This window comes from Littorina saxatilis, linkage group LG1 (genome assembly GCF_037325665.1).
Source record: "Littorina saxatilis isolate snail1 linkage group LG1, US_GU_Lsax_2.0, whole genome shotgun sequence".
Classification (NCBI taxonomy): domain Eukaryota; kingdom Metazoa; phylum Mollusca; class Gastropoda; order Littorinimorpha; family Littorinidae; genus Littorina; species Littorina saxatilis.
The window spans coordinates 35,159,314-35,182,544 of record NC_090245.1 but is presented as its reverse complement, the minus strand read 5'-3'; the positions used below and the strand labels follow the sequence as shown (position 1 = coordinate 35,182,544).

At 39.4% G+C, this 23,231-nt stretch overlaps 1 non-coding gene across 1 annotated transcript; it reads right to left on the bottom strand.

Annotated features, from left to right (window-relative positions):
- Positions 1-12,908: 12,908 nt before the first annotated feature.
- On the bottom strand, positions 12,909-13,003 carry Trnai-gau (transfer RNA isoleucine (anticodon GAU)). Its single transcript has one exon. It is a non-coding gene; the product is annotated as a tRNA-Ile (tRNA).
- Positions 13,004-23,231: the final 10,228 nt, after the last annotated feature.

Below are 23,231 nucleotides of genomic sequence, written 5' to 3'. Positions count from 1 at the left end.
CACAGGTTTTTCAACACTAGACCATGTTTTTACTTTGCATTGTATATTAAACTTTTTTCTCAACAGAAAGAAGCGACTGTTTTGTGCATTTGTAGACTATGAAAAAGCGTTTGATAAAGTTCGCCGTGCATTTCTATGGGAGAAATTAGTTAGTTCTGATGTTAATGGGAAGTTTTTAAAAACTGTAAGAAATTTGTATGAAAATGCCAAATCTTGTGTTAAAGTTAATAGTGAGTGTTCTGGATATTTTCCCAGTTTGTGTGGAGTTAGACAAGGGGAAAACTTGTCACCGTTGTTTTTTGCTCTATTTTTAAATGATCTAAAGCCTTTTCTGTTGGAAAACAGTAATGGTTTACAATCTATGTCAAGAGAGGCTATTGTGGCTGGAATGGATGATACGGATGTAAATGCTTTGTTTCAAATGTTTTTATTACTGTATGCGGATGATACTGTGATCTGCTCAGAGTCGGAAAAAAACCTGCAAGAATGTTTAAACAAAATGCACGAATACTGTTTAAAATGGCGTCTAAATATTAATGTAAACAAAACGAAAGTTATAGTTTTTTCCAGAGGTAAAATTAGAAATAAACCACTGTTTACGTACAATGGCAATTTAATCGAAGTAGTGTTTGATGTAATGTACTTGGGCCTTAAGATTAATTATAATAATACATTTTCAGTCGCACAGAAGAATCTATATGATCGTGCCTCAAGGGCAATGTTTGTTCTTTTGCGCACTTGTAGACAATTGTCACTACCTGTGGACATACAAGTTGACCTGTTCGATAAAATGATTGCTCCAATTTTATTGTATGGATGTGAAGTATGGGGTTTTGGTTCCTGTGAACTTGCTACTAAACTTCAATTGCGTTTTTATAAAATTGTTTTCAAACTAAAAAAATCAACTCCAAATGCTATGATATTTGGTGAACTTGGAAGATATCCACTAGATGTTAATATGAAATGTAGAATGCTTTGCTATTGGTATAAACTGATTAGTCCTATTCATAAAAATAAATTTTCAAGTATTGTGTATTGCTTTACTTATAGATTGTATATCAACAAGATGATTGAATCCAAGTACTTATGTTTCATTGAAAAAACCTTAAATGAAATTGGTCTCTCTGGCCTTTGGACTTCTCAAGAAAATATTCAATACTCAAGCACATGGTTTAAAAAGAAAGTAAAAAGAAGTCTATATGACCAGTATATCCATAAATGGTTTACAGAAATTGGAACAAAAAATATGTTTTGGAATTATCGAATGTTCAAAGATATGTTTGCATGTGAAGACTACGTCACAACCCTGCCATATCAGCAATGTGTTTCAATGATGAAGTTTAGAACATTAAACAACAATTTACCTGTACAGAAAGAACGTTATCTTAACATCCCGAGGTCAGAAAGAACTTGCACCAAATGTGTATCGCATGACATAGGTGATGAATTTCATTATTTATTTGTCTGTGATTTTTTCAAAGAAGAAAGAGCTGAGTTGTTACCACCTTACTATTGGAAAAAACCTAATGCACTTAAATTTAAAAAGTTGTTTGCTACTAAGAAAAAGAAATTGCTAAAGAATATTTTGGACTTTACTAATAGAATTTGTAACAGTTTTTCATAATTTTTTTATTTTTTTATTTTTTATTTATTTTTTTATTTTTTTATTATATTAGCATATATCATGATTGTATTGATTGTATTTATTGTTCAAAATGCCCCCATGGGTTATGGACCAATAAACTTGAACTTGAACTTGACAAAGTATGAGAGTTACACACCGACAAAGAAACTGCTCTGAAGTGTTAGCCGGATTGAGACCTTGCTCGCGCCGATGGTTTGTACAAGATAGATTTTGATTCAGAAACTGAGCTCATGGATTTTATATAGGATACAGTGTGTTCAAGCCGGTAGTTGTTAGTTTAAATGCTGGACTATGATGTTTGTGTTGTCTGTCCCCGATATGTATACTTCGTATGTATATGGCTCAAGTAATCCGTCTGGAAGTGAGCCAGAACTGAAAAGTATTATTTTTCACTTGAATATTGTAATTATAAAGTGATGTTTAATTTTCAGGTGTTCGTGTCTAATGATCATGTTTATTTATTGTTTTGGCGCTAGTATGCCGAGGACTAAACTAAAACTATTAAATAACACTGGCAGTTAACATTATCGCTGTGAATTACACAGAACACGTGATAATTAAAATGTTCTCTTGAAAATGGTAACCCCAGGTTTTGGTGCTAGTAAGCCCCCATGAAGGAACCGTTTATGCAATGTCCGCTCAATAGGATTTTTCTTTCTTTCGAAACATGCTCTATTGGATCGCCAACAGCATGTCTCCAGTATCAGTTATTACCAAGGAGCTATGTATAGCTACCACACGCCATCAACAAGCACAACTCTTCCGGCCACTGCCCATAAATAGAACAAGTCGCGTAAGGCGAAAATACAACATTTAGTCAAGTAGCTGTCGAACTCACAGAATGAAACTGAACGCAATGCCATTTTTCAGCAAGACCGTATACTCGTAGCATCGTCAGTCCACCGCTCATGGCAAAGGCAGTGAAATTGACAAGAAGAGCGGGGTAGTAGTTGCGCTAAGAAGGATAGCACGCTTTTCTGTACCTCTCTTTGTTTTAACTTTCTGAGCGTGTTTTTAATCCAAACATATCATATCTATATGTTTTTGGAATCAGGAACCGACAAGGAATAAGATGAAAGTGTTTTTAAATTGATTTCGAGAATTTAATTTTGATAATAATTTTTATATATTTAATTTTCAGAGCTTGTTTTTAATCCAAATATAACATATTTATATGTTTTTGGAATCAGCAAATGATGGAGAATAAGATGAACGTAAATTTGGATCGTTTTATAAATTTTTATTTTTTTTTTACAATTTTCAGATTTTTAATGACCAAAGTCATTAATTAATTTTTAAACCACCAAGCTGAAATGCAATACCGAACCCCGAGCTTCGTCGAAGATTACTTGACCAAAATTTCAACCAATTTGGTTGAAAAATGAGGGCGTGACAGTGCCGCCGCAACTTTCACGAAAAGCCGGATATGACGTCATCAAAGACATTTATCAAAAAAATGAAAAAAACGTTCGGGGATTTCATACCCAGGAACTCTCATGTCAAATTTCATAAAGATCGGTCCAGTAGTTTAGTCTGAATCGCTCTACACACACACACACACACACACACACACACACAGACAGACACACACACGCACATACACCACGACCCTCGTCTCGATTCCCCCCTCTACGTTAAAACATTTAGTCAAAACTTGACTAAATGTAAAAAGAGGTAATAATCTTTTTTCCAATCATCCCCAAGAGGTCCACGTACACATTTTAGAGTGGGGGTTGAAATATATAACACCACACACCAAACAATATGATCAATGCTCTCAAAAGTCATCCTCATACACGAGGGAGTATCGTGCTGTCCGAGATAATAAGTTGTTAATTTCAAGCACCATTAGGACCGCTGGATCGCTTGATAAACCCAACGGGGACTTTTACACTTAGTACAACACAGCACTGTTAACTTGATTACACCGGAAATAAGAACTAAAGCGACACTGCCGGTGTGACGCCGTCATCTTGGCCCTGCCGTCATATTACCCCCTCGATTTATACTCGAGACTGAAATGTTGTTTCCTGGTAAAATTAATTAAGTGAAATAAAAAAAAATTAAAAGCATGTCAGTTTCTTGCATGTGAAGAAAAATGGTGGTGAAATTGAATAGATTTCACCCAAAAAATCGATTTCTTCGAAAACGTGTACCGAGTGGTTACGTCCCTTGAATGAGAAGGAAAACATTTTAGGATGAATCAAATTTCTAAGATACAAAAAATTGGTTGAACAAATTTGGCCCCATGAATGTAAGGTACCCAAGGTCGCTCATCAGTACTATCGAAGGGTGTTTTTTTGTTCAGTGTGGAGTTTATATATAAGATCAACGAGGCCGAGAATCGTAATATGACGGCGGCTTTCCAAGACGACAATTCTATACATAAGATCGTTGTTGCTTTTTAAGCCTATTAAAGCAACCAAGTATCCCTTAGTTCTGGAGAAAAACGTATGTCGCATGTTTGAGAACTCCTGAGATCAAAGGTGCATGATTTATCCAATGCAGTTTCGTGATAGATGCTGTCTACAGACTATTAGTGACATAAACTAATTTATGAGAAACGAGGACTACGTGTTAGTAATAGACTTGTGCTACCAGTTTTTGACCATCACTTCGGGTTATCAACATGTGTGTGTGTGTGTGTATGTGTGTGACGGTGTGTGTGTGTGTGTCTGTGTGTGACGGTGTGTGTGAGTGTGTGTGTGTGTGTGTGTGTGTGTGTGTGTGTGTGTGTGTGTACGTGCGTGTGTGTGTGTATGTGCGTGCGTGCGTGTGTGAGTATATATATGTATGTGTGTGTGTGTGTGAGTGTGTGTGTGTGTGCGTGTGTGTGTGTGTGTGTGAGGGTGTGTGTGTGTGAGGGTGTGTGTGTGTGTGTGTGTGTGTGTTGCGACTTTTTTTTACATTTAGTCAAGTTTTGACTAAATGTTTTAACGTAGAGAGGGGAATCGAGACGAGGGTCGTGGTACGTGTATGTGCGTGCGTGTGTGTGTGTGTGTGTCTGTCTGTGTGTGTGTGTAGAGCGATTCAGACTAAACTACTGGACCGATCTTTATGAAATTTGACATGAGAGTTCCTGGGTATGAAATCCCCGAACGTTTTTTTCATTTTTTTGATAAATGTCTTTGATGACGTCATATCCGGCTTTTCGTGAAAGTTGAGGCGGCACTGTCACGCCCTCATTTTTCAACCAAATTGGTTCACATTTTGGTCAAGTAATCTTCGACGAAGCCCGGACTTCGGTATTGCATTTCAGCTTGGTGGCTTAAAAATTAATTAATGACTTTGGTCATTAAAAATCTGAAAAATGTAAAAAAAAAAAAAGAAATTTATTAAACGATCCAAATTTACGTTCATCTTATTCTCCATCATTTTCTGATTCCAACAACATATAAATATGTTATATTTGGATTAAAAACAAGCTCTGAAAATTAAATATATAAAAATTATTATCAAAATTAAATTCTCGAAATCAATTTAAAAACACTTTCATCTTATTCCTTGTCGGTTCCTGATTCCAAAAACATATAGATATGATATGTTTGGATTAAAAACATGCTCAGAAAGTTAAAACAAAGAGAGGTACAGAAAAGCGTGCTATCCTTCTTAGCGCAACTACTACCCCGCTCTTCTTGTCAATTTCACTGCCTTTGCCATGAGCGGTGGACTGACGATGCTACGAGTATACGGTCTAGCTGAAAAATGGCATTGCGTTCAGTTTCATTCTGTGAGTTCGACAGCTACTTGACTAAATGTTGTATTTTCGCCTTACGCGACTTGTTTAATCTGTTAGTTTCAACTCGACAGACATACATGTGCGCGGCTATCGGGCGATCCGTGCGTCAAACACCTTTGCCGAATGGCAGCCTATTCTGTTCAATAATCTAACGCGTTCGATCACTCCCCTTTTTTTTTACCATGGTTGTCTTTTCTTCTACTGCAATGTTCCAGCTCAGTTGGGTGGAGAGGGTTACACCGAGATATTTAAACGAGTTCACAATCTCAAGACGACCCCCTCCGTTGAACGACTTCTCTTTTTCTGTGCAATGTGCCCGACCTTCCTGAAAACCATGACCTTAGTCTTTGTCATATTCACTCTTAGACACAGTTTATCTGCAGAACAGCGCAGGACATTAAGCTGGTTTTGTAGGCCTACTACAGTGCTGGATAACAGCGCAATGTCGTCAGCAAAAAGCATGTTTGCCATGTTGTATGACATCCTGCGCCAGTTCGTTGAGAGAGAGAGAGAGAGAGAGAGAGAGAGAGAGAGAGAGAGAGAGAGAGAGAGAGAGAGAGAGAGAGAGAGAGAGAATGACAATGACAATGACAATTCTTTATTTAACGAGGGTAGTAGATTAAGCAGTGGTCTGCTTTTTTACATCCAGCCCTCGCCCTAAAGAGGGACTAACTACAACAATGAAGTAAAAATACAAGATAAAAAAACCCACTAAAATTCTACATTTTAACAGATAACTAAAGTGAAAACACATTATACATATGTACACAAAATGCATTGCATTGAGATAGATTGCGAGTTAATTGATGTGAATTAAGTGGTATAGAGCAGCTTGCAATTTCTCAACATCATGCTCTAAGCCATACATTGCATTTTAAGGAAAACAATCAAACAAGCAAGACATTGCAAAAATCATCACACATCTAAATAGTGGTTGGTTTTTAAGTCCCTTCATCCGAAAAGGGTCTGTGTACATTATACCAATAAAGAGAAGAGGGGCATGTTTAATACAAAAAATGAGAGAGAGAGAGAGAGAGAGAGAGAGAGAGAGAGAGAGAGAGAGAGAGAGAGAGAGAGAGAGAGAGAGAGACAAACAGACAGATAAAACGCATAGAAGAAAAGAGATCATTAAAATGAAGGACGCAGTATTAACACAGCACTATGTGCGGCGAATTTTGAAATATTTGTCATCCTTATTTATTCGTTATTCATTTATTAATATATTCATTACGGAAGGATTCACACTGCGTGCAAAGAAGTTAATAATGGCTGCCTAAATACAACGTAAAAGCCATCTAATTAAAAAACAAAATTTAAACCACACGCACACACACACACACACACACACACACACACACACACACACACACACACACACACACACACACACACACACACAGAGAGAGTAGTGCACGTGAGAGTTAAAGCCCACGAATGCAAAACAGAACTTACGGTTTCACATTTGTTTCAAATTATAACACAGCGTGTGTGTATGTGTGTGTGTGTGTGTGTGTGTGTGTGTGTGTGTGTGTGTGTGTGTGTGTGTGTGTGTGTGTGTGTGTCTCTCTCTCTCTCTCTCTCTCTCTCTCTCTCGTGTGCTTACGCAGAGTTCACATCCTTTATCATACTTATCTCAGTCTCACTTCAACTAGACAGATTGAGCGGTTGTGTTGAAAACCAGACAATCGCTTAATTACGACTGTGTCTTAGGGCGTGTCTGCTGACGTCACAGCAAATTACAAACAGCAAACCCCGACTACGCTTACGTCACGGCACTGTTCCGGTTACCGTTCCCACAAAGACCAGGTGGGCGGATATGACGGCGATTAGCAGTGTCGCGACTGGAAGTGTCTGAGAGCTGAAAAGACTATGAAGTAAACGTAAATTTGATACGAACAACTTATTTTAAAAAAGCTGGCCGTATTTTGAACACACAACGATTTGTCTTTTTGTCGCAGAGTTGAATTTATAAACAGTCAAAAGCTTTATATTCCACACTCGACTACCAACCCATAGGCCTACCTTCAGCGTTGCCAGACAAACGAAACTTAAAGCGGTTTGTAATCTATATCGCCCGTGATGACGTTGTGGGGCTAATAAAACCTGTGTGCGGGTAGCCCAAATACCATGTTTTACCATTTTCTAACGTAATCAAACACAATCTCTTGACGTAAACTAACAAAGATAGAAATAATTCTCCCCCTCGTCGAGACTAATAGGACTTCCATGTAGGCTTTTTGACTGACGAAATCAGTTCACGTGCGTAACTTGGTGTATGAGAAATCAAACGTAACACACTGAACTTACTACACAAAGGATTCTCTTACAACAGACGATCGACCGGCGTTTAGTAATGACGTCATCGTATGTGGCAGACTCTATAAGGCCGTGTAAGCATCCGCATAATCGTTGTACTGTAACATGTATCAAAATAAAAATGTATGTTTTTTTTGTCAGGTGGAAGCAAGCGATTGTACATGATACTGGCGAGTGTTCATGTTATGTCACAAATATTGCGGTTCTATTGACGTCAGCAACTATCGAAGAAACTACTGCCTATTAGATGAATTACCTCATGAAGACAAGTTTCGTCTTGAAACGCATCACAAGTATTGTCATTAAAGGTAGGACCTAGCATAAAATACGCTGTTTTTCTTTTCAACTCATTTGACCACAACATTCATGAAACTGAACTGTTTGTGTTAAAATTGAGTGTGCATTTGCTTCAATGTATGTAGAATGATAGTATATGGTCCCCCAAAAATTGGCTATTAGATTGACTTTAGTAAAAAAAAAAAAATTAAATATAAAATAAGCAAAGCGATGAATCGAAACATGTTAATTCACTGATGACAAGATCATTTCAAAACTATTCATCAGAATGATTTGAAAAGTTAAATAAGATACACATTTTCCAGTTTTCATCAATTGTTTACCCAAAAAGTCAACATTTGTATCACTTTAAACTTTTTTCCAAGAGCTTATCCTTCTGAACAAAACATCTATCTGCATGTCTAAAACATTTCTGCAAAAGTTCAAATTATTCTGATGAATAGTTTTGAAAATAACTTGTGGTAGTGTTTTTACATTTAGTCAAGTTTTGACTAAATGTTTTAACATAGAGGGGGAATCGAGACGAGGGTCGCGGTGTATGTGTGTCTGTGTGTGTGCGTGTGTGTGTGTGTGTGTGTGTGTGTGTGTGTGTGTGTGTGTGTGTGTGTGTGTGTGTGTGTGTGTAGAGCGATTCAGAGTAAACTACTGGACCGATCTTTATGAAATGTTACATGAAAGTTCCAGATCTATTTTTCTTTTTTGGGATAAATGTCTTTGATGACGTCATGTCCGGCTTTTTGTAAAAGTTGAGGCGGCACTGTCACACCCTCATTTTTCAATCAAATTGATTGAAATTTTGGCCAAGCAATCTTCGACAAAGGCCGAACTTTGGAATTGCATTTGAGCTTGGAGGCTTAAAAATTAATTAATGACTGGTCATTAAAAATCTGAAAATTGTAATGAATTTTTTTTTATAAAATGATTCAAAATTACGTATATCTTATTCTTCATCTTTTTCTGATTCCAAAAACATATAAATATGTTATATTCGGATTAAAAACAAGCTCTGAAAAATAAAAATATAAAAATTATGATTAAAACAAAATGTCCGAAATCGATTTAAAAACATTTAAATTTCATCTTATTCCTTGACCTTGTCGGTTCCTGATTCAAAAAAACATATAGATATGATATGTTTGGATTAAAAACACGCTCAGAAAGTTAAAACGAAGAGAGGTACTGTACAGAAAAGCGTGCTATGCAGCACAGCGCAACCACTACCGCGCTAAACAGGCTCGTTAATTTCACTGCCTTTTGCACGAGCGGCGGACTACGGTCATTGTGACAAAATGCAGTGCGTTCAGTTTCATTCTGTGAGTTCCACAGCTTGACTAAATGTAGTAATTTCGCCTTACGCGACTTGTTTGTTGTTGTTATTTCCATTCAGTCAAGTTTTGACTAAATGTTTTTATTTGTTACCTGTTTTGATCGACAAACGTTATAAATTCAACATGACTTCGCCGCATGGAATATATGGGGGCGAGTTTCCACTGCGCGCTTCGGCGAGTTGACACCACTGACAGGTTGAAAGCAAGCAGATCGTGAAGTCGGTTGCTACAAAGCGGGGGCAAGATGCTTTTGCGGTGTCGAAGCACTGCCGACTTGAATTATTTCTACGTTTTATATGTTTAGAGTTTATTAGAAACATAACAAATTACACGAAGGATTCTCTCACAACAGACGACCGGCGTTTAGTATTGACGTACGCCACGTACTGTGTGGCAGACTCTAAAAAGAAGGTCGTGTAAGCATCCGCATAGCCGTCACGTTGCTGATGTATCACACACCATAATAACAAATATTCGTTTATGGTAGAAGCAGGCGATTCAGTGAACAGGAATCTGGAGAGTTTAAAATCCACCTTATATCATAAATTTGGAGGTTCTGATGTCGTCAGCAACGTACTATCGACGACTAACTACAGCAAGCTTACTCTGGTCTCTGCAACAGTCTATGTTATTATGAAGTCTTATATCGCGCGCGTATCTCCAGACTCGGACTCAGGGATAGAAAACTACAAAATGTGAAAGAAAGTACATTTAAACAATAAATGTAATATTGATTGTTAAACAAATGTAACATCGTTAATTGAACACCATTGTGATAATAGCACCAGTAACAAGATATTGGCAAGTGCAATGATGGTAGTATTGTAATTACATTTATTTGTCAACAACAAATCAGGAGATAGAAAATTCAAAACGGGAAAGAAAATGTTTATGTTAACAAAATCCTGAAATTAAATTTAAGTAAGATATTGCCGTCAACATGGAAAAATTGCGCGAGTGTCAATTGGTACAGTAAAACTAAACGTTTCATTGGACATTAGCGCAATTTTTTCATGCCGACGACGATATGTAGATTGTTTTATGTCACACCCACAGCTTAAAAATAGTTTGGTTTGATCGAGAAATGTTTGAGTAATGAAAATAAAAAACGCTCTCGCTGGACCCGAGTACTCTTCAGACTGGCTCGCTCCCCCAGTATGAAAGTTTTTGTCTTGTGCTCGTGGATTTAAAAAAAAAAAAAAAAATTATTTATTTATTTTACACAATAAAAAAAATTATTAGAGTAAAATAAAACATTAAAACGTTCATAATAAACAATAGTAAACAAGAATTTAACAAAAAAACACAGACCGCCCATGCCGGGAATCGAACCCGGATCACTTTGGCCAGAGGCGGACGTGCTACCACCAAGCCACCAACTCTGACGATTCTGTCAGTGAAATTAAGGCTATTAAAGGCACAGTAAGCCTCCCGTAAACCATCACAGATACGGTCAGGCTTTTACACACAGTACAAACACCCTTTCATTTAAACACTCACCGATTGAGAACATTCTAGGTGCCCTCCGTAAAGAGCGAACAATTTTCAAAGAATTTATTTTTGCGTGGTTTATCTTACCCCTGGGCCATCGTGAATCCGTGTGATCCAGTTTCCCTTTTTCACAATGTAGTCGTCAGTTAGTCATTTGAATGCACTCGATGTGAGGTTATCTACAATAGCACGTTTTTATGCACGAAACAAACGGCTGTGGTTCACAAGAACTCTTGCGATGGCTTTTGACTGTTGAGAGGAACGGCGATATGTACCAGTTGATAAACTGTCGTCTGCTACGACCCTTGCGTGACCCTGCTTCCGGGCTTTTCTGAATGAGACCCGAAGGGAAGTAACTCATTTTTGACAATCTGCAAAATTAATTCTTTAAAAATTGCTCGCTCTTTACGTAAGGCACCTAGGATGTTCCCGTTTGGTGAGCGTTCAAATGGAAGGGTGTTTGTACTGTGTGTAAAAGCCTGACAGTATCTGTGATGGTTTACGGGAGGCTTACTGTCCGGGCGTGATTTCCGGTAAGTTGAATATTCATAACAGCCGTCCAGCACCAAAACGAGGCGCCATTGTTGTTATAGGCTAAGTCCACGAAAATAAATTCTTTGAACATTTCTCACGCTCGACAGAAAGCAGCCAGGATGTTCCCGTTCGGTGAGCGTTCAAATGGAAGTATGCTTGTACTGTATGTAGACGCTCGGGGAGCTCTGTGATGGTTTACGGGAGGCTTACTGTGCCTTTAAGGGCGCTGGCTGGCTGTTCTATCAGTTCTATTGGCTGGCTGTTGCTCCGCGAATTCCTCCCACCGCCAAGTCGTTTTTTTGTGGTTTATTTCGCATTTAGGTCCCAGGTAACATTATGAAGTTTTAATACGATCAATCGGACCTATTATCAAGTTAGTGTATCAACTTTTGAACGAACTGCGCCCAGTAGTTTCCCAGCAATAAGCTGTTAAGTCGAGACAGACAGACAGACAGACACACAATTAAAGTCTGCTGAGCCCAAGTACTAGCGTACTCGGGGATAATTATATTTATTTGTCAACAACAAATGACGAGATAGAAAAATTAAAAATGTGAAAGAAAATGTGTTATGTTAACAAAATCCTGAAATCAATTTTAAATAAAATATTGTCGTCAACATGGGAAAATTGCGTTAGTGTCAATTGGTACAGTAAAGGTAAACAACATTTCACTTGACATTAGTGCAATTTTGCCATGGCAACGACGATATGTACATTGTTTTATGTCACACTCACAGCTTAAAAATAGTTTGGATTGACCAAGAAATGTTTGAGTTATGAAATAATTATATTTATTTGTCAACAACAAATGACGAGATAGAAAAATAAAAAATGGGAAAGAAAATGTGTTATGTTACACAGCTTAAAAATAGTTTGGATTGATTGAGAAATGTTTGAGTTAGGAAAATAGCAACTGCTTGGATTGTAAAAAGAAGTCTAGAAAATGGAGTTTTGGTGCATTAGTGAAAAACATAATTGGCATAATTATACATTGTTAATGTTAATTGAACATGATTCAGATATCATCAGCAACATGATTCAGATATCATCAGCAGCAAGTTATTGGCAAGTGAAACTGTAAACAAATGTTAAAGGCATATGTACTCGATGACTATACACGCTAATTGCTTTACCAACAGCTGGAGACATGCTAAATTAAGTTCCCTGCAAAATATTGTGGTCTAGGACCCCTTCAATGTTGAGATATGTTAATTTTCATTTTGATCTGGATCGTCCTATTTATAGATTTGGCAACACATGTAACGTTGATGCAAGGGAGCTAACACCGCGGCTTTGTTGACATTCTCACTTTTTCAGAGGCTAGAACAAGCTGTAATGCATGTATTATGGTCCGCGCATGGTGACATATCGTCATTATATGGTCTTATGGTGCGTTTGACATCGATTATGGGCAAACTACACTTTGTAAACACGGGAGCGCGTACATATGCCTTTAAAGACAGTGGGTTTGAGAAACAGTAAAATATAGTTTGTTCATGTAGTAAGAACACCTAAAACTTATCTCGGAAAGACTGCGTTGCGATCAAACATATTGCGTGGCCCACATGGGGGTCGAACCCACGACCTCCGCGTTATCAGCACGGTGCTCTAACCAGAGATATGTATGCTCTAACCAACTGAGCTAATAGGCCAAGGGAAAGAACCGTTGTGTGCCCTATCGCATGGCGTTGAAGCGAGTTACTTCCCTTACACCTTCAATGCTTTCAAGTGCACCACCGGAAGCTGGATGGTTTGCGATTGATGTCGCTCTAGAACTGTTTTTTTGTCATATTTTTAGCGTGTGAGATCTGAGATAGTTTTTATTTTTATCATATAACCTATTATATATAGTGTAATTTTGCATCATGCTGTAACAGTTTCAAGAAAAAATGGAAAAAAAATTGAAATACATTGCTGCAAACAACTAAGTTTGCCGAAAATTAGTTCCGGAATGCCTCCGTATAACCCAGACCTCCGGGTCTGGGAATGAAATCTATGACGCTACGATGATAGTCTCGGCAAGTCGAGACTAAAACTCAGCTCATAACACTGAACGACTCTCGCGCAAGTTCTCAAAAGCGTGGTTACCCCTTGCACATCCGGTCTATATAGGTACATGTGCATTTTGGAATGTCAAGGACGACAGAAAGTAGAGCCAGTTATGATTATTTCGTGCACCTATATTTACACCCCCGGTATAGGGGTGTGTATAGGTTTCACTGGATGTGTTTGTTTGTTTGTTTGTGTGTTTGTTTGTGTTCGCAAGTAGATCTCAAGAATGAACGGACCGATCGTCACCAAACTTGGTGAACAGGTTCTATACATTCCTGAGACGGTCCTTACAAAAATTGGGACCAGTCAAACACACGGTCAGGGAGTTATTGGTGGATTTTGGTTTTTTGGGGGGATCAACTACGGCATAACTCTTCCTTATCTTCTCCATGTTTTCAGCGTTTACCTCCCTTCCTTCGTATGGTGCACTACGGTATGAAGGGCATCTTCGGATATTCCCGGCGTTCTGTTACTATTTTTAGAAGGTCACCGCAGTGTCCAGAACGTAAATTGGACCCGTAAATTATCCTCACTGTAAAAGTGCAAAGGTCGAATCAATACACGCGAAAAATACACTGTCATCTATCTCTCTATATATACGGCTTCTCTGTGTTTGTGTGTGTGTGTGTGTGTGTGTGTGTGTGTGTGTGTGTGTGTGTGTGTCTCTCTCTATGTGGGCAACACCTGTGGATTGTTCAGTTCTGTTTGTGATGTGGTCTGGCGGCTTTTGTGTATTTGTATGAACTGGCCTTCCTTTGAGAAGCCATAACAGTTCAAAAGGGCTTAGAGATAAGCTCTAAATTGCTCAATCCTGAGCAGTGAGAATGGTTATTTCCCTTTGACCAACGGGGGTGTTTTTCCTATCGGAGGAATTTCTTGTTATTCTCTATTTTATGTGTTACAAGAGTGCAATAGTTACATCATAGATGTAACAAGAGAACAATGGAAATAGCCTACAAGAAATAAACCTAGAGTACATTTACAGAGACAAAGAAGGGAGGTCATGGGATATATACTCACACACGCACGCACATACACACGCACGTACGAACGCACGCACGCACGCGCACACACACACACACACACACACACCGTCACACACACACACACACAAACACACACACACACACACATACTGACGTACGCACGCACATACACTCATATACACACACACACACGCACACACACACACACACACACACACACACACACACACACACACACACACACACACACACAGAGTTCTGATTCTTCAAAGGTGGAGCTGCTCGTGGGTCTGTCGCCAAATGAAATCCAGGAAATAAATAAACAAAATATAAACTATGGACCCTGCAAGTCAATTACGCACAGGTGTTACAATCTGACGAGATTTGGGCATTGTTCAGAAAGTCTTTCAAGCAAGCTAGCCGCCGCGTGTGCCGATGAACGGAATACTTTTGATCAATAATGTTTCTCCAGTCAGTCACCTTTATTTGTGAATTTTGACAGTTCGTCTGTGCTAATGATTTCTTTACGAGGTTACAACGTAGGTGATAGTGAACGTAATATCATAATTCCTTAGTTATGCGTAATTCAGCTGCTGTGAGATTTGCATATAAGGGGCAAATTACACCTGGGCAGAGTCAGCGGCGCTGCATGCCGCGATAGGGATTAAGGGCAAATTAAACCTGCGCAGTCATCACAACACTGTAACATTTTGTCAACGCTAGCCTTGTAGACGGCCATTTATCAATAAATGCTTCCCAGGTGTTGCGCGTGTGTTCATGTCAAGCGTAGTCAGGTCATCGTTACGTTTTAAACACAGTCATTTTAATACAAATAGCAGATACTGGTCTGTCATCAAGTGGAATATGCGAATAAAGAAGTTATTTTCTATTACTACGTGCTCTGCCCTATCTAGTTAAAACTGACTCTTTCACTCTTCGCACTACACACTTCACACACAGAATCTGGGAGGATACAGACTTATTATTTCCTCACAAATAACAATACAATTCTTCACATCAATACAGCAATACCAATCACCACTCACGAACGCACAGTTCACTCAGTGATATTGCAATCACTCAATACATGTGAGTACATAGTATAACAATCTTTCTTAACCATACTATCTAAATATTAGGTTATTCCACAAGAGAGGATGTTGACAGACACTCACGAGTTCGTAGTTCTCACTTCATGCCGTCCTTTACACACTCTTGTACCTCCATGTCAATACTGTTATCCATATCTCACGTTCCTCCCCGAGAAACACTACTTCGCCCTTAGCGAAAAGTACCGGTACGTCTCAACGTCCAGTGTTGATGGGGACTCCACCGTCCATCCACCTTCGCCGATGTGACTTCTTGTCCTGACACCGTCACGAATTCTCCAGTGTGGGTTCCAACCCCCGGACACCGTCATGGAAACCCCTACAGAATTAACCTTACCCAAGTCCTAATATAACATTCTCTTTAAACCATCTCTTCTTTCTAAACAATCGTGTATCATCTCTCTCGTTCATTCTTCCCTTTCTCTCCCTCTTGGACATATTTACTAAATACCTAACGTAATCCAAACATAATAATGATCACACTCTCATTCTCCATTCTCCATTCACAACTAAACATTACACACGTACTTCTGACATCATTCCATGTATGTCATTCCGTCCACAATCAATATCCAAGCTATACTTAACCCATGGATCACTTAATCCATTAATGACACTACCATACATAGCATCAACATCTTAACATAACATAAATGTGTAACAACATTTATGTTCAAGAAATTACCCAACAAAAACGTAATACAATCTCAACGAGAATCCTCTAAAAAACTTCACACTAGAATTTAGAGCACTTTGCATACACTAACATTTACATTCCAGCTATGTATTCAAGCTTCAATATTATACAACATAATAACTCATTTACCTTAAGAGACCCGTCTCAAGAATGAGTTCTTGTTCCCAGAACAAGACGACAAGCGCAAACCAACCTCCTTGGTTTCACTGCCGAACTAAAGTTAAGGGCCGGCCTCTGATTTGCGCAGCTTTCCGTTGTTATTTTTTATGCCAACACTGCATGACGAAAAAATGGCCAACTTGGGTTTTCCAGAAGCCTGTCTCACTGCTGCACGTGCCTGACCTTGTTTTGCACGCATTGCAGTTCAGCAACACCGTTTTTAGGGGCAGTGAAAAGGTTGTCAAAACACGATAATTTCCTATAAAATTTGCTCGACTTTAGCTGAAGAAGCAGTATTGCAGTCGGTGTTTGGCATGGTGCACGAGCAAACCATGGCTATACTGAAAACTCCTCAACGAAAGTTGCACAGGAATGGGTATTTAGGGGCGCGCACCAGAGCTGTGAGTAAGCATGCCTCCAAGAACGAAACTGACAACATTGGATCGAGGACGGGCGCTGGGATGGCTGCAGGACGGCGTGTCTGGCAGAGAAGTTTCCAGACGGCTAGGAGTGAGCCACTCTGTTATTCAGCGGCTCCACCAACGCTTCCAGACTACCGGAAGTGCTGTTGAGCGACCTCGGTCTGGGCGCCCAAGATGTACAGATCGAAGAGACGATCGCTACCTCCAGCTCTTGGCTCTACGTAACCGAACCAACACCCGCAGGACGTTGATAGACAACTTCAGGGCCGCTACCAACGTCACCATCAGTCGCATGACTGTGACCCGTGGCCGTCGTCTGCGTGAGGTGCGCCTGCACCCAAGGAGAACTGTCGTCCGTCCGCCCCTCACACCACGTCATCGCCGGGCCAGAATGGCGTTCTGCCGCAACCATCGGCGTTGGAACAGACAGCACTGGGGCAGGGTACTCTTTACAGACGAGTCCCGGTTCACTCTCTCTTCCTGTGATGCCCGCATACGCGCTTGGAGACGTCCGGGTGAACGTTTCATCGATGCCTGTGTCCAGGAACATGACAGGTATGGAGGCGGTTCAGTTATGGTGTGGGCTGGCTTCCATCTGCACGGGAGGACCCCCCTGTACCGTATTAGAGGCAATCTTACCGGCATGCGGTACAGGGATGAAATCGTGAGGCCTCAAATCATCCCTACACTGCAAGCCATGGGTGCCGGCGCTATGCTCCAAGACGATAACGCGACCCCTCATCGCGCTAGGGTGGTCCAAGATGTTCTGCAGCGTCAGCAGATTGTGAGGATGAACTGGCCAGCCCGATCCCCCGACTTGGCGCCCATAAAACACCTCTGGGACATCATTGGACGCCGGGTGAGGGAGAATCACCCCCCACCTGCTGATGTGGACCAGCTCTTCCGATTCCTGCAGCAGGAGTGGACGGCAATCCCTCAACAGATGCTCCAGAACCATGTAAACTCAATGCGCTCACGGATCGGTGAATGCCTTGCAGCCCGGGGTGGCCACACCCGTTACTGAACTTGAACAAACTGACAGAACTTTCTTGCCACTTTTCGAAAGGGGGGTGGGGTACTTCCGACGGTTGCTGCGCAAATGAAATTTCTTTGTTGGTGATTTTGTTTACATGACTCGAACGGTTACATGTCGTATTAAAACATTTCAAGGGTTGAATGTGTTGCTTTGATTTGTTGTGTTATGAGAGATGATTCTTCTTCTGGCCCTTAACTTTAGTTCGGCAGTGTAGTTTGATACGCTGTGACTCTCTCAATCTCAAAACCAGCTATATCGTTCAAACTCGTAAACACAATTCTGTTAAGCCAGGGCTATTTCCTCGTGAATCACACGAAACCCGTGATATCGCTTCTAACCTGTCTACGCATCAACAATCCATTCTTTAGGGAGGTTAAAATCACGACGTCTTTACAAAACCCAATCTATCTCCAAATACCTTACTCACATCTTTCTGGCATGGTCACCAACGATTTCAATCGCTGCGAGATCGCATCGATGTCTTCTATTTTATATCTCTTCAATTGTTAGATATCTTCAGCTGTCTCGTTGGTGTAATGGATACGACGTCTCACTGTGAACCCGGAGGAAAGCGGTTCAAACTCAACAAGTTCCGATTTTAATTTTTTAATTTTAATTTTTTTTGAACAGTACAAAATAAACTTTGACACATGCTATGGATATGAATCAATATTAATGTGACACGTTCATTCTTTATTTGTTTTTGATTTCTCTGCACCTACCCCACAGAACAAGTAAAACAAACACTTCAAGGACAATCATTCAAAGTAAAAGGTTACTGTTTCGAAAATTGCAATTACTTTTTTAACGAAAAAAAAAATTCGAATTATTTCAAAGTGCTTGGTTGTAATGCTCAATTTAATTTTATATATTATAATGTGTGATTTTTGTTTTTTGCCTTAACTAGTAACAGTTACTGACTGATGTAAAGAGAGTCAAATCCGTTGTTCGAAGGGACACAACTCTTCACAACTGATATTTTGTGAGTGCAACAGTACTGTCCCTCCATAAATTGGTCGTCACTAATTTTGCAGAACGATTTGCATATGTATGATTGCAGGATTTGCTTCCCTTGTGCAACTCATCTGAAGGTCCTGGAAAATGTGTCATTAGTTTGAAAGATGTTTCTGAAAATAAATTTTTTGAAATAAGATGATTTATCGAACGTCCGTAACTTTTTGGGGTAAATATATGATATATTCTTTGCTTTTCAGGCTGTGTGTTTATGGGTCTTGAATCACACTGTAAACTGAAGTGTTCCACTTGTGAACACTTATTAGTGCTTACCATGTGTGCTACTTTTGCTTGTGGAATTACATAGTATTTTACACAGTGTTTACAACTGGGTACAAAAAGTGTGTTCACAAGTCGAACAATTTACAGTGCAGAGCGTGACATTCTTATGATAATTTTCAATTTTATTTCATTTTTAAACTTTTATTTTTAGTATATTTTTTAGTAAAGTTTTTTTTATTTTTGGGGGGGTGGGGGGGGGGGGGTGAGAAAGAGAGGAGGGATAAGTGAGGGAAGTAACTTTTCCAGAACATTTCCTCCAACGCACTGAGGAGCTTCCCTCCCTTGGACCGATATCGTTTGGCAACTGGTCCTTTCCAGCCTTTGGCTTCGTTCGGAGTGACCCAATTATAATGTTAACCCCCAAACGTGCTAAAAAATCTAGGACACTTGTTGACCGAGTAACTTTATATTCAGTGTACATTAATTTTATCTTATGCATGACCAGTCCACAGAGTGGCAAACTTACTTACTTACTTACTGCCTTTCACGCCTGGTGGCGTGTAGGGCAGCGACACAGAGTGGCAAAAGTACAGGTCAAAACAATGGTCCGACTCTTCTGCACTTTGTAAAAAGTCCCCAATTCAGAGATTTACTCAACAACGAAGTTTTAAATTGAGCAGTAGCCATACTTTTTCTGATTTTTCTATTTTATTCACACTTTGAAAATATCACAGACATAATATTAACAAAATATTAGCTAACTCAATTTTGGGTCGATCCCCGAATTTGGATTTTTATTTGAAAGAGCCCTACAAACCTGCCACTTTGTGGACTGGCATTGCCAGACCGAAGTTAATGTATACCAACTATGATGCAATTCGGTCATTGTGTGTGTGTGTGTGTGTGTGTGTGTGTGTGTGTGTGTGTGTGTGTGTGTGTGTGTGTGTGTGTGTGTGTGTGTGTGTGTGTGTGTGTGTGTGTGTGTGTGTGTGTGTGTGTGTGTTGTATGTGAATGGGCGCGTTAGCATGACTTGAGTATATTCCCATCCTTGCGTGATTGCGTTTTCGCCAGGGACACACACACACACACACACACACACACACACACACACACACACACACACACACACAACCACAAACACATAGACGAGAGAGAGAGAGAGAGAGAGAGAGAGACAGAGACAGAGACAGAGAGACAGAGAGAGAGAGAGAGAGAGAGAGACAGACAGACAGATAGACAGACAGAGAGAATGACAGAGAATGACAGAGAGAGAGAGAGAGAGAGACAGAGAGAGAATGAATGAGAGAGAGAAAGAGAAACAGAGACACCGGCAGAGAGAATGAATGAGAGAGAGAGAGAGAGAGAGAGAGAGAGAGAGAGAGAGAGAGAGAGAGAGAGAGAGAGAGAGAGAGAGAGAGAATGAATGACAGAGAGAGAGAGAATGTATACAGTGCTAGTTAACCCTGTCTTGTTATCATGTTACTCCATTCCAACATGTTCTTCTTTTTCATATCAAAAGAAAAATACAAGTAGAAAAATTACACCAGTTTATTTCACTTATCAACACAATTCTTCAGAGCTTTGCTGTTCTTTTTGTACACGTAACAATAAATAGAGTACAATCCAAGCACGATCACTGATTGTCCACAAAATGACGTCATGAAATCCATGTACATGTATACACACTTTTTGTTCACACCACGTATGGTACTTACAAAATGTACAAACATACAGATATAGGTACGAAAAGACTTTCATCAAACAGTGTCACAAGAATGATGTATTTGTAACAAGGAACTCACAAAATGAAATAGAGTGGCCTATATTAATATTTTCTGTAAAACAAAAACCAAACCAAAAATCTAGTTTAGCGAAGGAGATGAAAGACGTTTCATACCACTCATAACCTCAACCCAAAATAGTGTACTAAAATAGTGTACTTTAAAACGTCATGTAAAATACGATGTCATTTCACCAAAAGGGCAACTTCTAGGCCTGCTAACTGTTCACAACTACTCCCGTGAAATTAAGTACAAATGCGAACACACGGAAATTGAACGTGAACACTTGATATTTTCGCAAAAACGGCACTGTTGTCAGCATATTACTACTTCAGCTTTTGAATTGAAGTTTAAAGTGATACCCACACAGCCTCTAAAAGTCTATTCTTTCGCCAGAATCCGAGAGCAGCATTGCTCTGGTCGTCAAACAATAGATCTAAAGGCCAAAATGAGTCCTAACAATTCTGCGCTTTCTTTCTTTGTGTACATGTAAGTGTGACACATGGCGATATTCCACTTTACTAGATTTGAACTGCCCATTTCTACATTTTCGACACTCTTTTTTTTAGTTTAATGGGACACCAGGCTGATTCTAATTAACCGAAACATCGTCTCTCAATCAGAACATTAAAAATCTTCAAAAATAAAATATTGGCGTCAGATCTAAAAAGCATGTTTCATGAAAGGGAAAAAAAGTGAGATGATCACGAGGTCATAAAACGTAGGTTTAACTAACAAGCACCATAGCATGCTGTCTCATCTCTCTGCATGGAGGAAATCTTTAAATCAAAATAAGTGTCGATTCGTCCGCAAACAATGTCATGATTTCAAGAAAGTTCAAGAAAAAACGTCATGGTTGACCAGATTCGTTCATCTTATCCAAATTTGTGAAATTCTCTATTCGACCCAAACATGTTGCTTAGACCAAAAAAAGGTCTACATCTCAGACTTTGTTAAGACGTTGACACTTACAGCATGCGTCAAGGCATGCGTATGTTCAGATGTTCACGCACATAATTATGTCTACAGTTCCGACGTTCTCGCACACAGCATGCGCCAAGACACATGCGTATGATAAGACGTTCACGCAAATATGCTCCCAAACGTCAACGTCACCACATGCAAATGACAAGAATCTGTGTACAAACAGCATACACACATATACCATGTTTGTTATCTTTTATTTATTGATTGATTAAACGGGCACTCTAAATTTGAAGCGTTTTCCCAAACATAAAACAAAGAAAAGTGAGGGCGATCTGTGTTGCAAGTGTACTCCATTTTATCAAGTTAGGAGAGAAAGATATATGTGGCATAAGTTGTGTAGGATGTGTGTGAACACCAGACAATTGTACCAATTTTCACATAAACAGGCCTGAGCAACAGCATACGATAGCTTTAATCAAAAGGTCTGCGGAAAAAAAAGAGAAAAAAATGGCGTATAAAGTTCACCTGGGCAACTTTTATACGTTGCACACCAAAAAAGAAGAAAATTTTTTAGGAGGAATCATAGAGTTCTTGCAACACATGCATTATTATGAAGAAATAGGGCGGAAGTCGACGATCTTTTTCCATTTAAGTATGGAGATGCTGTTTCATTGACTCATTGACTTACGAAGAGTACTACTGCCATTGGTATAAAAAAACAAAAAAATCGAATAATTACAAAACAAAACAAAAATCCAAGCAATGGAGAATGCCTCATACTTCCCAACAGTCTCCATCCATACCAACCTGCGGTCAGGCAAGCAAATGAACATATACATAATATAACAAGCAAGCACAAACAATTATACATGAACTGCGAATATTGTACATATCACAAGCTGACTTTAAACTTGAACACAGAACAGACGCATGAACATTCACATGGCCGCAAATGCTAAAGATGCGTTATGGTTGTGAACACATCTTGAACGGAACGGAAGAGAACAGAAGGGAACGAAAAAGACCAGAGCAGACAAAACATATTGTTCACAACCAACAAGCGAAATGGCAAATCGCAGTGCAGGGAATATTCAAAGATTGCTGTTACTCTAACAGTAATATTCTAAAGATTGCTGTTTTCACCAACACTTAAGCAACTCACTCTCGTCCACGTTGATAATTAACGTAATGCACTCTGCTGCAGAAAGGAAAACACTGATGTTCGAAAATATCTCTCTTGTAACTTGTATTCGTAAACCGAATGCATAAGAACTGAGTTCAGGGCCATCTCGTTATTTTCATTAAAACAGCAGTGCTTCAGAGAGAAAGTTTCCGTCAGATAGGCTGAACAAAAAGTTTAAGGATATTTTAGGGTAAAGCAGCAGCTATTCGGTCAGAAAACTTATGTGAAATAAAAGATCAACTTTTTCTGCTGAATATGGGACTCGTTTGCGTTCAGATGTGGTCGTTTTAG